Raw genomic sequence first — 14,045 nt, 5'->3', positions numbered from 1 at the left:
ATGAAAAGATTATTCTTTCAAAGCTGTAAAAGAAACAGGGACTCTGTCTCCATAATTTTATGTAACTCAAGAATAAACTAAGCTAAGCGCGTAACTATAATCTCAGAACAACAGGCTGATAAAGAAGAAACATAAACCTGAACTGTGCTGTGAGACCCTGTCTCAAAAAACCACAAACAAGGGAGGGGCCGCAGAGCTGGCTCAGCGGTTAAGAGCACTTGTTATCCTTACAGAAGACTCAGGCTCAATTCCCAGCATCCCTACAGTGGCTTTCGACAATATGTAACTCCAGTTCCAGGAGATCAGATGTGTTCTTTGACATGGTGCACATATATACATTCAGGCAAAACATTCATAAAAATAAAATAATCTAAATTTATAACGCAAATAATAAAAAATCTAAATCTAAAGGGAAAAAAAAGAAGGAAAAAAGTAAGTAAAATTAAGCAGTGGTGATTAAGTTAGAAAGTAGTTGTTTTAAGAATTAGAGTTGGGGTCCCTCTCGCACACAAGGCACTCATGTCCTGCTTTCCAGCGCCTGCAGAGAAGATGTTCCACCCATTCCCAGCCAAGACCTCCAATTCCAAGAACTCACAAGTCTTCTTTGATGTGGACATCAGTGGGGAGAGAGTTGGACGAATTGTTTTAGAATTGTTTGCAGATATTGTTCCTAAAACTGCAGAAAATTTTCGTGCATTGTGTACAGGAGAAAAGGGCACTGGATGGACAACTGGGAAACCTCTGCATTTTAAAGGATGTCCTTTCCACCGAATTATTATGAAATTTATGATTCAGGGTGGAGACTTCTCAATTCAGAATTGGACAGGTGGAGAAAGTATTTATGGTGAAAAATTTGAAGACGAGAATTTTCACTATAAGCATGATCGGGAGGGTTTGCTGAGCATGGCAAATGCAGGCCCCAATACAAATGGTTCTCAGTTCTTTATCACAACAGGTCCAATTCCTCATGTGGATGGGAAACATGTGGTATTTGGTCAAGTAATAAAAGGACTAGGTGTGGCAAGGATGCTTGAATGTAGATGTGAATGGTGGAAAACCTGCCAAACTCTGTGTTATTGCAGAATGTGGAGAATTGAAGGAAGGGGATGACTAGGGAATATTCCCTAAAGATGGCTCTGGGGATAGTCATCCAGATTTCCCCGAGGATGCAGATATAGACTTAAAGGATGTAGATAAAATTTTATTAATATTTGAAGACTTAAAAAACATTGGAAATACTTTTTTCAAGTCTCAGAACTGGGAGATGGCTATTAAAAAATATGTGAAGGTTTTAAAGTACGTGGATAGTTCAAAGGCTGTTATTGAGAAAGCAGATCTATCCAAACTGCAACCTAGAGCCTTAAGTTGTGTGCAGCTGAATGTTGGTGCTTGTAACTTGAAGATGTCAAATTGGCAGGGGGCAACTGACAGTTGCTTGGAGGCTCTTGAAATGGACTCTTCAAACACTAAAGCACAATACCGAAAAGCGCAAGGATGGCAAGGATTGAAAGAATATGATCAAGCATTGGCTGATTTTAAGAAGGTAAAGGAGATAACCCCAGGAGATAAAGCTATCCAGGCAGAATTGCTTAAAGTCAAACAAATGATAAAGGCACAGAAAGATAAAGAGAAGGCAGTGTATGCAAAAATGTTTGCTTAATAAGAATTAAAGTTTCCTTAACTATTATATATTGATTATATAAAGGACAATGTATAATACTGTCTACATGACCCCTGGTGTGTTTCCCTTGACCTTTGTCATTGTTTACATAGCAGTGCTGACATCGGTTCCTTCTTAATAAAGTGTTACAATTACAGTGGGAAAAAAAAAAAAAAAAAAAAAGAGGGTTGGGGCTGGAGAGATGGCTCAGTGACTGCTCTTCCAGAGTTCCTGAATTCAAATCCCAGCAACCACATGGTGGCTCACAACCATCTGCAATGAGATCTGATGCCCTCTTCTGGTGTGTCTGAAGATAGCCAGAGTGTACTTATATATAATAAATAAATCTTTAAAAAAAAGAATTAGGGGTAAGAGCAAAGCAGATACTGGCAATAAGAGAAAATACAGGGCTTTTCATGAGTTAACAGAACTAGTCTATCTTGCTGGATGGATATGGTGGTTCATTCCTATAATATAACATTTGGGAGGTTAAGACAAGACAGTTGTCATGAGTTTCAGGCCCATTTGGGCTACAGAGTAAACCCTGTCTCCAAAACAAAAGCAACCAAACCCCAAATAAACAAAATGAAATATTCTATTTTGTTTGCAGTAATTTTTTTTTTATGATTTTTTTTTGAGTACACTGTAGCTCTCTTCAGACACCAGAAGAGGGCATCAGATCCTGCTATAGATGGTTGTGAACCACCACGTGGGTGCTGAGAATTGAACTCAGGACTCTGGAAGAGCAATCAGTGCTCTTAACTACTAAGCAATCTCTACAGCCCCATTAAGATTTATTTCTGGGCTGGAGAGATGGCTCAGTGGTAAAGAGTACCAATTACTCTTCTAGAGGACCCAGGTTCAATTCCCAGCATCCACATGGCAGCTCACAACTGTCTGCAACTCCAGTTCTAGGAGCTATGACATACACATAAAGCACCAAAGCACATTAAATAAATAAATCATTGTTTAAAACAAAGACAAGTGGGTTGGGGATTTAGCTCAGTGGTAGAGCTCCTACCTAGCAAGCATAAGGCCCTGGGTTCGGTCCCCAGCTCCGGAAAAAAAACAAAACAAAAAAAAAAACAAAAAACAAAGACAAGTGTGCCTGGAGTCTGTTGTGGCCAGAAGAGGTTGCTGGATCCCCTGGAAAAGGAGTTAAGAGATGTATGTGTACAGCCATGTGGAGTACTGGGAGTTGAACCTTGGTCCTTTGTAAGAGCAGTGAGAGAGAGATCTTAATCACTGAGACATTTTTCCAGCCTCAGCAGCATGGTTTTAAAGGTGCAGTATATAACTTCCGAAACTCATTAACAAAACATTTAAGATCTGTGTATGTAACTTCACACACACACACACACACACACACACACACACACACACACACACACACACACACACACAAATGACAACAACCAAAAAAATAAACAAAACCCAGCAAGATGGCTCAATGGGTAAAGAAAGGTACTTGGGGTTAGGGATTTAGCTCAGGGTAGAGCGCTTGCCTAGCAAGCGCAAGGCCCTGGGTTCGGTCCCCAGCGCCGGAAAAAAAAAAAAAAGAAAAGAAAAAAAAAAAAAAAAAAAAAAAGAAAGGTACTTGGAAGTACCTGATGACCTGAGTTGGATCCCCAGAACCTCCATGATAGACAGAGAACCAACTTGTGCAAAACTCTCCTCTGATCTCCACAAACCTCTGCCCCAACAAAAAACAAAGAAAGAGGAAAAAAAAGAAAGAAAATGAAAACCTTTAAAAAAAAAGAACATTCTCAGGAATTAAATAATAGGAACAAAGGGTTAAAAAAAATAAAGTGTGGGGCTGGAGAGATGGCTCAGTGGTTAAGAGCACCTGACTGCTCTTCCAGAGGTCCTGAGTTCAATTCCCAGCAACCTCATGGTGGCTCACAACCATCTGTAATGGGATCCAAAACCTTCTTCTGTTGTGTCTGAAGACAGCTACAGTGTACTCACTCTACAGTGTACTCACATACGTAAAATAAATAAAATTCTTAAAAATAAATAAATAAATAAATAAATAAAGTGTGTGTGGGATACTAGGAGTTAGAGATTTAGACAGAGATGGGATGGAGGTATGGGAGAAGGTGTGGGAGGTGGTTAACTAAAATTAAGTATGTACATATATGGATACATATGTATGTGTATGTGCATGTGTATACATACACATTTATGGAAACCCATTACTTTGAAATGTAACTTAAAAATCTAATAAAAGGTAGCTAGAGAGAGAGCTCAGTGGTTAAGAGTACTGGCTGTTCATCCAGAGAACCCAGGTTCGATTCCTAGCACTCATATGACAGTTTATAACAATCTGTAACTCTAGAACCAACGGAGTGTTCAGCCTTAAATGGACACCTTTATCAATTCCCCCACAGGGTCAGGAGACACTGATGAAGGAGGAAGGCAGGAAGGTAAGATCTGGGTGATGATCCTATGCAAAGCTGCCTTGTGAACATGACATGGCTCCTGCACTGCGAGCTCTCCACCACTATGATTACCTGTGTGAGACATACAAAGGACCAAGGCAGCAAGGTCAGGCAGCACTAACTGGACTCGAAGCTACCACAAGTAGGGAGGGAGGGGAGAGGACAAGAAGCTGGAAAGACAACATGTTGGGGATTTACCTGGTAGAATGACAGAGAGGAGTTGGGGTGAAAATGATAAAACAGTAAAGGTTCATGCACCACAATCCTTTTATTTTCTTTCTTCCTTTCTCTATTTTCTTTCTTTGGAGTTGAGAGGAATAAAGTACACTACAGAGCCCTGCTGGTCTGGAACTTGCTATGTAGACTAGGCCAGCCTTGAACTCACAGAGAGCTACCTGTCTCTGCCTTCTGAGTGCTGAAATTGAAGGTGTGTGCCACCACACCCAGCAAACTTATGTTTTCTGACAGAATCAGGAAAGAAAATGATGTCTATTCTAACTGAGCAGGATCATGGCCCACTGCTTTATGCACTTGAATTCTTACCTGAGTACAGCTAAGCAGCCTGATCAGGGCGCATTATTAGGTAAGTGAGAGAAAGAGACCAGAACCTCAGTGCTGTCTGACTTCAATGTCCCCACTGTTTCAATGTCTACACTGACTTTTTAAAGATTTTCTTTTTCTTTTCTTTTTTTTTAAACTAATTTAATAAACTACGTGTGTGTGAGTGCAGGTGCCTGAGGAGTCCAAGGTGTCTGATTTCCCTGGAGCTGAAGTACAGGTGGTTGTGAGCCACCTCACATGGGTGCTCGGAACTGAACTCAGGTCTTCTGCAAGAGCACTATGCACTCTTAACTCTCTCTTAATGTCTACATTTTCAAAATAACAAAACAAAGTCTACATTTGTTCTATGACTTTGATATTATTCATTTATTATTATTTTAAACATATTTGTTTATTTTATGTATATTAGTAAGTTGTTGCTGACACACTCCAAGAGGGCATCGGATCCCATTACAAATGGTTGTGAGCCACCATGTGGTTGCTGGGAATTGAACTCAGGACCTCTGGAGGAGCAGTCAGTGCTCTTAACCACTGAGCCATCTCTCCAGCCCTTCTATTTATTATTACTAAAAGATTCTATCGCTGTAACATAACTAATTCTTTACTAGAGTATTTTTCAGATGAGAAAACCAAAGCTTGGAGAAATGAACTTCAAGTCAACATTAAAGGGGCAAATGCAAGAATTTAACTTGGCTACTCTGATCCCTTAACCAAGTTCTAGGTATTCCAAAGTAACTGACCATTAAGGAAATTTTAGGGTATAAAGTATTGAATAGAAAGGTACCTAGATTTAAGGCCTTTTCTTCTTTTTGAGTCAATGCAGGCTATATTTGGAGACTTAAAGACTAGGTTTATAAACTCTCCTATCTTTCTCTTCAATCTAAAGTCCATTTCTCATGATTTTTATTTATTTTATTTTATTTATTTATTTATTTATTTTTAGCTCTCTGAGTGTGCTGGCTAGTTATTACGTAAACTTGACAAAGGCCAGAGCCATCTGGGAAGAAAGAAGTTCAACTGAGAAAATGCCCCCATGAGACTGGCCTGTAAGCAAGCTGGTGGGGTATTATCTTCATTGATTAATGATAGGGAAGGGCCCAGCTCCCTGATGGCAGTTCAATTCCTGGGCAGGTGGTCCTGGGGTTTATAAAAAAGCAGACTGAGCAAGCCACAGCGAGTAAGCCAGAAACAGCACCCTCCACGCCAGTGGCTTCAGTTTTTGGATCCAGGTCCTAGCCTGCTTGAGTTCCTGACCAATTTTTCTGGATGATAACTACAAGCAGCAAAATGAAATAAACCTTTTCCTTCCCAAGTTGATTTTGGTCTAAGACCATCAGGAAAATACAAATATTTAGATTATGACTCATAACAGTAGCAAAATTACAGTGTATATAGAGACAAATCACTTCTGGCCTATCATGGCCATGCTTAGAATTAAAACTTGTCAGCCGGGTGTGGGGGCTACCCTTTAATCTCAGCACCTAGAGCCAGGTGGATCTCGGTGAGCTGGAGGCCAGCTTGGTTTACAGAACAAGTTCCAAGACAGCCAGAGCTGTTACAGAGAAACCTTGTCTTGAAAAACCAAACCAAAACAACACTGTCACAAAAAAAAAAAAAAAAAACCAAAAAAAACAAACAAACAAACAAAAACCAGACCAAACAACCCTGTCACAAAAAACAAACCACATAAGCCTGTCACATGCCCAGCTGGCTGCAGCAGGAGTATAATTTACAAATTGGAGGTAAGGACTTCATCTCCCAATCAGATCACATTGAAAATATACAGATATAGTATTCAGATTTAACAAGAAATTTTGAGAAAAGCACCTTTTATCATTTTTGAAACATCTTATATTATGGCTCTACATTCTGATAATATTAATGTTATAAATCACCAAATAAGGGATTCTTCAAGGGTAAATGAGGGTATGTTTTATGCTCTGTCTTTTCATTGGCTCTTAGGTCAGCCAATCTGATGCAGGATTCCATGGCAACAGTCTCTATCACTAAGAGCTACAAAATGAGCTTACCCTCCCATCTTAAATAAAACCAGTTTCCACAGACACTGCTGCAAATGCTGAGAGATGGTCTCTGCAGATAAATAAGAAAACTGCCATTCTAGCATCCTAACCATTCACCTTGGGGCAGGAGAGATGAACAGAAATGGCAGTGACTCTATGAAAGCAACACTGGATTTTTTTTCTCCTTGCTCAGTTTTAGGAAAGAATTCCAAGAATCCAAATGGACAGAAAACTGACGTGAAGATTAACTTAGGACTACTGCCTTTTTATTTATTTATTTATTTATTTTAAATATAACAGGCATGGAAACTGACATATCTTACGCCTTTACTGTCATATTTTCAAACACAGTTCTTATAATACTCAGAATTTTATTACATCTGTCATTTTTTTTTTCTGTATATCTCTGCTACACCATCCTCCACTACTCTAAAGGGAAAAAACAAAACAAAACACCCCTGCTGTTCTCAATGCCAAAATAATGCATTTGCTCTTCACATTCATTTGACCCCATTCCTTCTCCTTTACCTGCAAACATTCCATGAGGAGAAGGAAGAAGAGGAGGAGAAAGAAGAGGAGGAGGGATGGAAGGGAGGGAGGAAGGAGGGAGGGAAGGAGGCAGGCAGGCAGGCTGGCCGGCCAAGCCAACATCTCTCACTGGCATACACTTACAGTTTACAATTCACCTGGCATATTATATAAGGCACTCCTGTTTCTTAGGTGCCATTCACCAATAACTGATGAAATATCTCAGGGTGCAATAAACAGAGCTTGGTCTCTACCCTTTGCTCTCTGGAGTCACTAGAGTACCAAGAACTAGACAGAATCAGGTCAGGAACTTACGGATTTTCAGCAAGTTCACAGTGCTCTTTGTGTGTTCTTTAACTGTAGTAAAACATGTATTAATTTTTATTTTTTAAATTTAATTTTATTTAATTAAAACATTAATCTTTCTATTTAACACTTTTGTGCATATTCACTTGTTTGTGTGCATATATGTATAGGAACACATGTATGCACGAGCTTGTTGAAGCCAGAGGTTGACCTAAGATGTATTCCTAATTGTTTGCCACCTTTTTATGTTTGTTTTTGTGTCACAAATTCAATTCAGTTCAGCCAGTAAGCACAGGTCTGTTCCTGTATCTGCTCTCCAGTACTAAGGTGCTGTCACAGGTGTGTATGTGACCATTTCACCAGCTTTTACATGAGTGCTGGAGATCTAACTTGTGTTCTCATGTTAATGTGTTAACCACTTCATCAACCAAACTATGTCTCCAGTCCTATTTAACTATTTTTTAGAAAGCTTTATTTTGGTTTTAATTATGTGGGGGTAAGGTATATGTGTTCACGAGTGAAGGTTCTCTCAGAGGCTAGAAGAGAACATCATAGCCCTTGGAACTAGAGTTTTAGACATGGGTGTTGAGAACCAAAATGGGTCCTCTGTAATAGCAGCAAATTTCTCTCCAGTCCCTATTTTAACAGTTTTTCAGTATAGACTCTAATAATGTCAGGTACACCGATGTTGTTATAAAAGCAAAACAATTATCTTGGCATAAAGATTATATTAAGATACTCTAGTAATTCTTTTGACTGATATTTAATGAACATACAGAAATGTAGATACTCCTTAGCTTACAATAGGGTTATTTCATAATAAACTTACTCCAAGTTGAAACATTAAATCAGGAGTTGGAGAGATGGCTCTGCAGTTAAGAGCTGCTCTTGCAGGGGACCTGGGTTTATTTCCCAGGATTCACATGGCGGCTCACAACACAATGTGATTCCAGTTCCAGAGGGCTCCAACACCTTCTTCTGTTCTGGCCTTTGAGGTCACTGAATGCACTAGTACATGTAACATACACACAGGCAAAACACTCATACACATACACCTAGCTGACCGAGCACCACAACTCAGCAACATAGCAGCCTGTGTGCCTGTGTGTTATCTGTCCTTTACTCCCTGAGACCATGCAGCCGGCTGAGTCATTGCCGCTGCCCAACATCATCATCACAGCACATAGTACTGAACAGTATTAGCCCTGCTGGGGAAATACATACTCTAATGAATATGTTTAAGTCTCAGAGGCGGAGGTCAGAGATCAGTAGCAGGTGCAAGCTTCTGAACTCAACCACCAACATCTTCTTTCCTCCCTATCAGAATAAAGACACCTGATACTCTTTTTTTGTTGTTGTTGTTGTTTGTTTTTTGTTTTTGTTTTTTTTTTCGGAGCTGGGGACCGAACCCAGGGCCTTGCGCTTGCTAGGCAAGCACTCTACCACTGAGCTAAATCCCCAACCCCGATACCTGATACTCTTAGAAATAAGAAAGCAAATGGTACAAATCTTGGATGTCAGCTGAGTATGTGAACTGGCCATCGCATGTCAGCATTGCAAGGCCCTAGGTTCAATCTCTTATATCTAAAGAAGAAAAGCAAAAAGAGAAAAAAGAAAAGAGAGAAACAAAGTTTCTCACCATTACTGCTCAGAGGAAAACAGCTACCAACAGGAGTGAATGTAAGTTTTGACATGCCCATCTGGGTTGATCTGGACCCCTTTAGCACCATTCATTTCCATAGTAAAAACAGTTATTAATGGAAGAAATTCTTGGAACTGAGAAAAACTTTTGTTTCAAGTTTCTATAAGATATTTTAATTTTATTTTTATATTTCTGAGCAACTCTCAGGCTAGTCTGGAGCTCATCATGTGGCCCAGGATGGCTTCAGCCTCACAGTAATCTTTCTGTGTCTGACACATGCCCAGTTAAAATTTCCCAAGAACTCTTAAGGAGACAACCCAGAAAAGGAGAGATCCTAAATTTTGTTCGAGTCCTAATTATATTAAAACTATTAAAACCAAGTTATAGGGGGTTGGGGATTTAGCTCACTGGCAGAGCGCTTGCCTAGCAAGAGCAAAGCCCTGGGTTCAGTCCCCAGTTCCGGGAAAAAAAAAAAAAAAGCAAGTTATAGAAAAGACATTCATTACTTCTCTCTGTACAGTTAGTTTATTGTCATTATAAAACTAAAACTAAACAATTCACCCTATACTTTTCTTCCTGTCTCTAGCCTTCTGTTTATTTTTAAGACAGGGTCTCATGTAGCCTGTGCTGGTTTTGAAGTCCTGTGTTGGCGAGGATGACCCTAAACTTCTGATCCTGCTATCTTCAGCTCTCAAGAGCTGGGAGCCCAGGCAACCCTGCCATTGCTGGCCTCTTCCTCCTCCCAGCATCACTGTGTGTGATGTGGGCGCACGGCTGCACTGCACACTTGGTTACAAGTCAGGCCTTGTCTGCCAGTTCTCTCCTTCCCCTCAGGCTCAGGCTGACCGGCTCCTGTAGCAAGCACCCTCACCGTCTTCCTGTTGAAGATATTTAAATTAAATTAAATTAAAATATCCCCTGAGAGGAGGCTCAGCAGGGAGTGCACCCAGCACTAAGTCTGACAACCTGAGTTCCAGGTTGACCCAGCAAACTGTCCTCTGAGTCCACGTGTGCATCATGGCAGGTGGGCATGCAAACACACAAGCACAGATATAAAAGTATCTGTAAAGATCTTGAGCTGTTTAGTCTAGAAGGACAAGAAGCTGCATGGAAAGACGTTTTCTGAATGATGTTATCCCTTAATACAAGAACCCAACACTCTGACATAGGAAGCTTTCCTGTGACAGTGGCAATGGGGACAGAAGCAGCAGGCCTAGAGGTGCAGCTACCCTGAGAGCTGTTGACCTCGCACACAGGGAGCCTGGTCCTCATCTACTGCAACACTGCACAACCCGGGCAAGTCAGGACACCCATGAGTCTAACACTTGGGGGTCGTGGCCAGAGGATCAGAATTTCAGGGCAAGTTGAAGGCAAGCCTAGGGTAGATGAAAGGCTATCTAAAAAACAAAACAAAACAACAAAACCACCACCACCAACAACAACAAACCATAGCTATTATTTTTTATTTCCAGTGCTCTTGATTTACACAGAGTACCCCCTTTATCTCAATTTAACGCTAAAAGTGTCTATGCAGAGATGTTGATTTAGGATCAGGAGGAAGGGCTGGCCAGACAGCACTAAGTCACTCCATCACCTGATGACTACTGGACCTGTGGCCCCACATAAGGAAAGGAGAGGGCTAGCTGACAATGGCTGTCGGCACTTGTCTGCACACACCCACCAGCACACATAGCCACAGAATTAACAAGTATAATAAAACCTTTTTTAAAAAAGAAAAGCAAGATTCTCCCTCCCCCTTGGAGCTTATTTTGGTTGGGTATATTTCCCACACCCCCCACTACACCCCCAAGATAGGGTTTATCTATGTCACCCTGGCTGTCCTGAACTCACTCTGCAGACCAGACTGGTATCAGACTCACAGAGATCCACTGGGCCTCAGTCTCCCAAGTGCTGGGGTTAAAGGTGCTCTCTGCCGCCGCTGCCCTTGGGTTCTCGAGGTAGGGTCTCACTATACAGCTCAAGTTGAGCTCAGATTTGCAATTATCCTGCTTTAGCCTCCCAAACCTGGCATTACACACACACACACACACACACACACACACGCACGCACGCACGCACGCACGCACATGCACACACACGCACGCACACGCACGCGCACACGCACGCGCACACACAAACACAAACACACACACGAAGGATCACATCCAGCTAAGGTTTCTTTATATTTCAAACACAAGTACAGAAAATCCAATGAAAATCAACCATGATCTGTAATTCTGCCATTACTACCATTATTAATAGCAACATACTTAAGAATAATCTGGTTTTTACTCTTTTTTTTTTTTTTTTTTTTTGGAGCTGGGGACCAACCTAGGGCCTTGCGCACTAGGCAAGCGCTCTACCACTGAGCTAAATCCCCAACCCGGTTTTTTACTCTTATATTTATATATAATTAATATCCATATTGGATGTTTTTATATCCAGTATTTTTTTATGTAATTATATGATACATCTAGAATACTTTTACCAAATACTGAAATTGTAACAATATTACACTTAAATTTCTTCTCTAATTGAACTTTTTACTCAGTAGTCTAAGCTAGCCTGGAACTCATGATCTATTATTTCACCTCTTACATACTGGAGTTACAGGCTATTCCATTCCACTGATCTCTTTTTCTGTCAGGGGTTTTGTTATGTTTGTTTGAGACAGGGTCTTATTCTGTATCCCAGCCTGACCTGGAATTCACTGTTACCCACACTTGTCCTCAAACTAATAGTGTCCTCATAGGGGTCTTGGCCTTCTAACTGCTGAACTTACTGTCAGGAGGCATCGGATCTGCTTTAGTAATCTTTAAAAGACAGGATTTTATGTATTCAGGCTGGCTATGGCCCCACTACGCAGACGAAATGCTCTTGAATTAGCAATCTTCCTGTTTCAGCCTCTTCAGTGCTAAGATTATAAATGTAAAATACCACAGCAGGTTTTAAATTAACTTTAACTAAAGGAATATCCTGGTGGGCTGGAGAGATGGCTTGTGACTGCCATTCCAAAGGTCCTTAGTTCAATTCCCAACAACCACATGGTGGCTCACAACCATCTGTAATGGTATCTGATACCCTCTTCTGGTGTGTCAGAAGAAAGCCAGTGTACTCACATGCATAAAATAAATAAATAAATCTTTAAAAAATATTCTGTTCATCCATGAACAATAATTTATTAACCATTCCTCATTATTATGAATTCAAGCAGCTATCAATTTTACAATAAAATATTCTATGAACACCTTTGAATCTGTATCTTTATTAGCAATTCTCATTGACTGCTTAGGATAAGTGTATTCAAGAATTTTAGATATAAAATGGTTTTCCTTCACTCATTTAAGAAAAAAAAGCATGCATACTTGATGAGGATATTTGATCACACTATGAACCCCAAAGTTGTGTTATTGTGTTATATACTGAAAACAAAAAAACAAAAAAACAAAAAAACAAACAAACAAAAAAACCCTGTCTCTAGTCGTGGTTCAGCCCTTAGTTTGAATCCCTCTGGCTAGAGTACAGACATGTCCTTAGTATACACCTTTTCTTTTCTTCTTTTTTAAATTTAATTTATTTGAGGGTGTCAGATTCCCTGAAATTGGAGTTACAGACGGTTGTGAGCCCCCATGAAGGTGCTGTGAATTGAACCCTGGCCCTTTGGAAAAGCAGTCAATGCTAGTAACCACTGAACCATCTCTCTAGCCCTTGCATATTTAATCCCAAACAATAAAGGTAAAGCTAGTTTGTAGAAGGAATTACCCATGTTTGAAAGTAATGTTTAATTGAGTGGCAGAAAAAGTGACGAATCAGAGAAAGACCTCACAGGATAGGATCTGCCCAACTCTCATGAGAAGAGAGAGAAAGGGAGGTAACTTAAGAGAACAGTGCAGGCAGAGAAGGAGGAAAGGAAGGAGACAGTTTTCAGGACAGTTGTATAGAGACAGGTTGCAGAGAGAACAAGCCAGATGCAGGTGAAGACAGAGGAAGCCAGAAGTTTAAAACAGACTGCCAAAGTTAGTTTGAGGCCAAGTAGAGCAATTCAGGAGAGGTCAGGAGAAGCCAGATTGAATCAGTCACCTTGGGGAGGAGTTTGAGCCAGAACTAAGTTGAATCAGCCAGCCAGAGTTCAGAAAGACAAGAAAGAGTGACCTGATTCAGCAGTAAGTCTCATAGGCTGAAAATTCTAGGCCTAGATTAGATTACCAAGGCTAGAAGCTTGCAGGACCAGCAGACAGAGGCAGTGAGCCTTGGAGATGATAATTACATCAGGAGAATAAAAGTTACTTTCACACAGAGGTTCTCTAGTGAACTGATGTTTTTAGCTGTTCCATGTCATGCCTACTTCTCAGGCCTTTCAGTGAGTCTCAGACTTTCAGAACATACATGGGCAATGCCACTTGCTTGCTCACCCACTCTCTGTTTCTTTTATAAATTAATCTTTCTTCTACATTTTGTTTCTTTCTTTGTGTGTGTATGCAAGTGGATACACGCATGTGTGGAGGGCAGAGTTGTCTCCTTCCGCTATGTAGGCTCTGAGGACAGGACTCAGGCTGGCAAGGTGGTGGCTGTCACTTTTGCCCACTGAATCATTGACTAGCCCACTTCTGCTTTTCTCTGGTTCATTTCCCTTTTAAAAAAAATTAACTCTTCTTTCTCCATACATACTAGAGAAGGTACAGAAAGAGTAAAAGCTCCGTGCAGAGAGAGTTTCTTTGTTATGAGTGCCACACACATTGCTGGTCCTTGTCAATGCACTCTGGTAGGTTAAAAAGCAATACAAAAAAGGGAAAAGCCTCAAAAGATACAAAAGAGTAAGTCTCTAAGTTATAACATAGGACTGATGAGATGGCTCAGCCATTAAAGGCTGGCTCTCCTCCCAAAAT

General features: G+C 40.5%; 1 protein-coding gene and 1 pseudogene across 18 annotated transcripts in view; one reads left to right on the top strand and one right to left on the bottom strand.

The window, feature by feature from the left end:
- The window catches only part of R3hdm2 (R3H domain containing 2), a 128,007-nt gene that overhangs the window by 60,532 nt on the left and 53,430 nt on the right, over nucleotides 1-14,045 (bottom strand). The window lies entirely within an intron of this gene.
- Nucleotides 550-1,660, top strand: LOC116910139 (annotated as a pseudogene).

Source organism: Rattus rattus, chromosome 1 (assembly GCF_011064425.1).
Source record: "Rattus rattus isolate New Zealand chromosome 1, Rrattus_CSIRO_v1, whole genome shotgun sequence".
NCBI lineage: Eukaryota > Metazoa > Chordata > Mammalia > Rodentia > Muridae > Rattus > Rattus rattus.
Note: the sequence above shows the minus strand (reverse complement) of the source record. Positions and strands in the feature narration are given on the sequence as shown.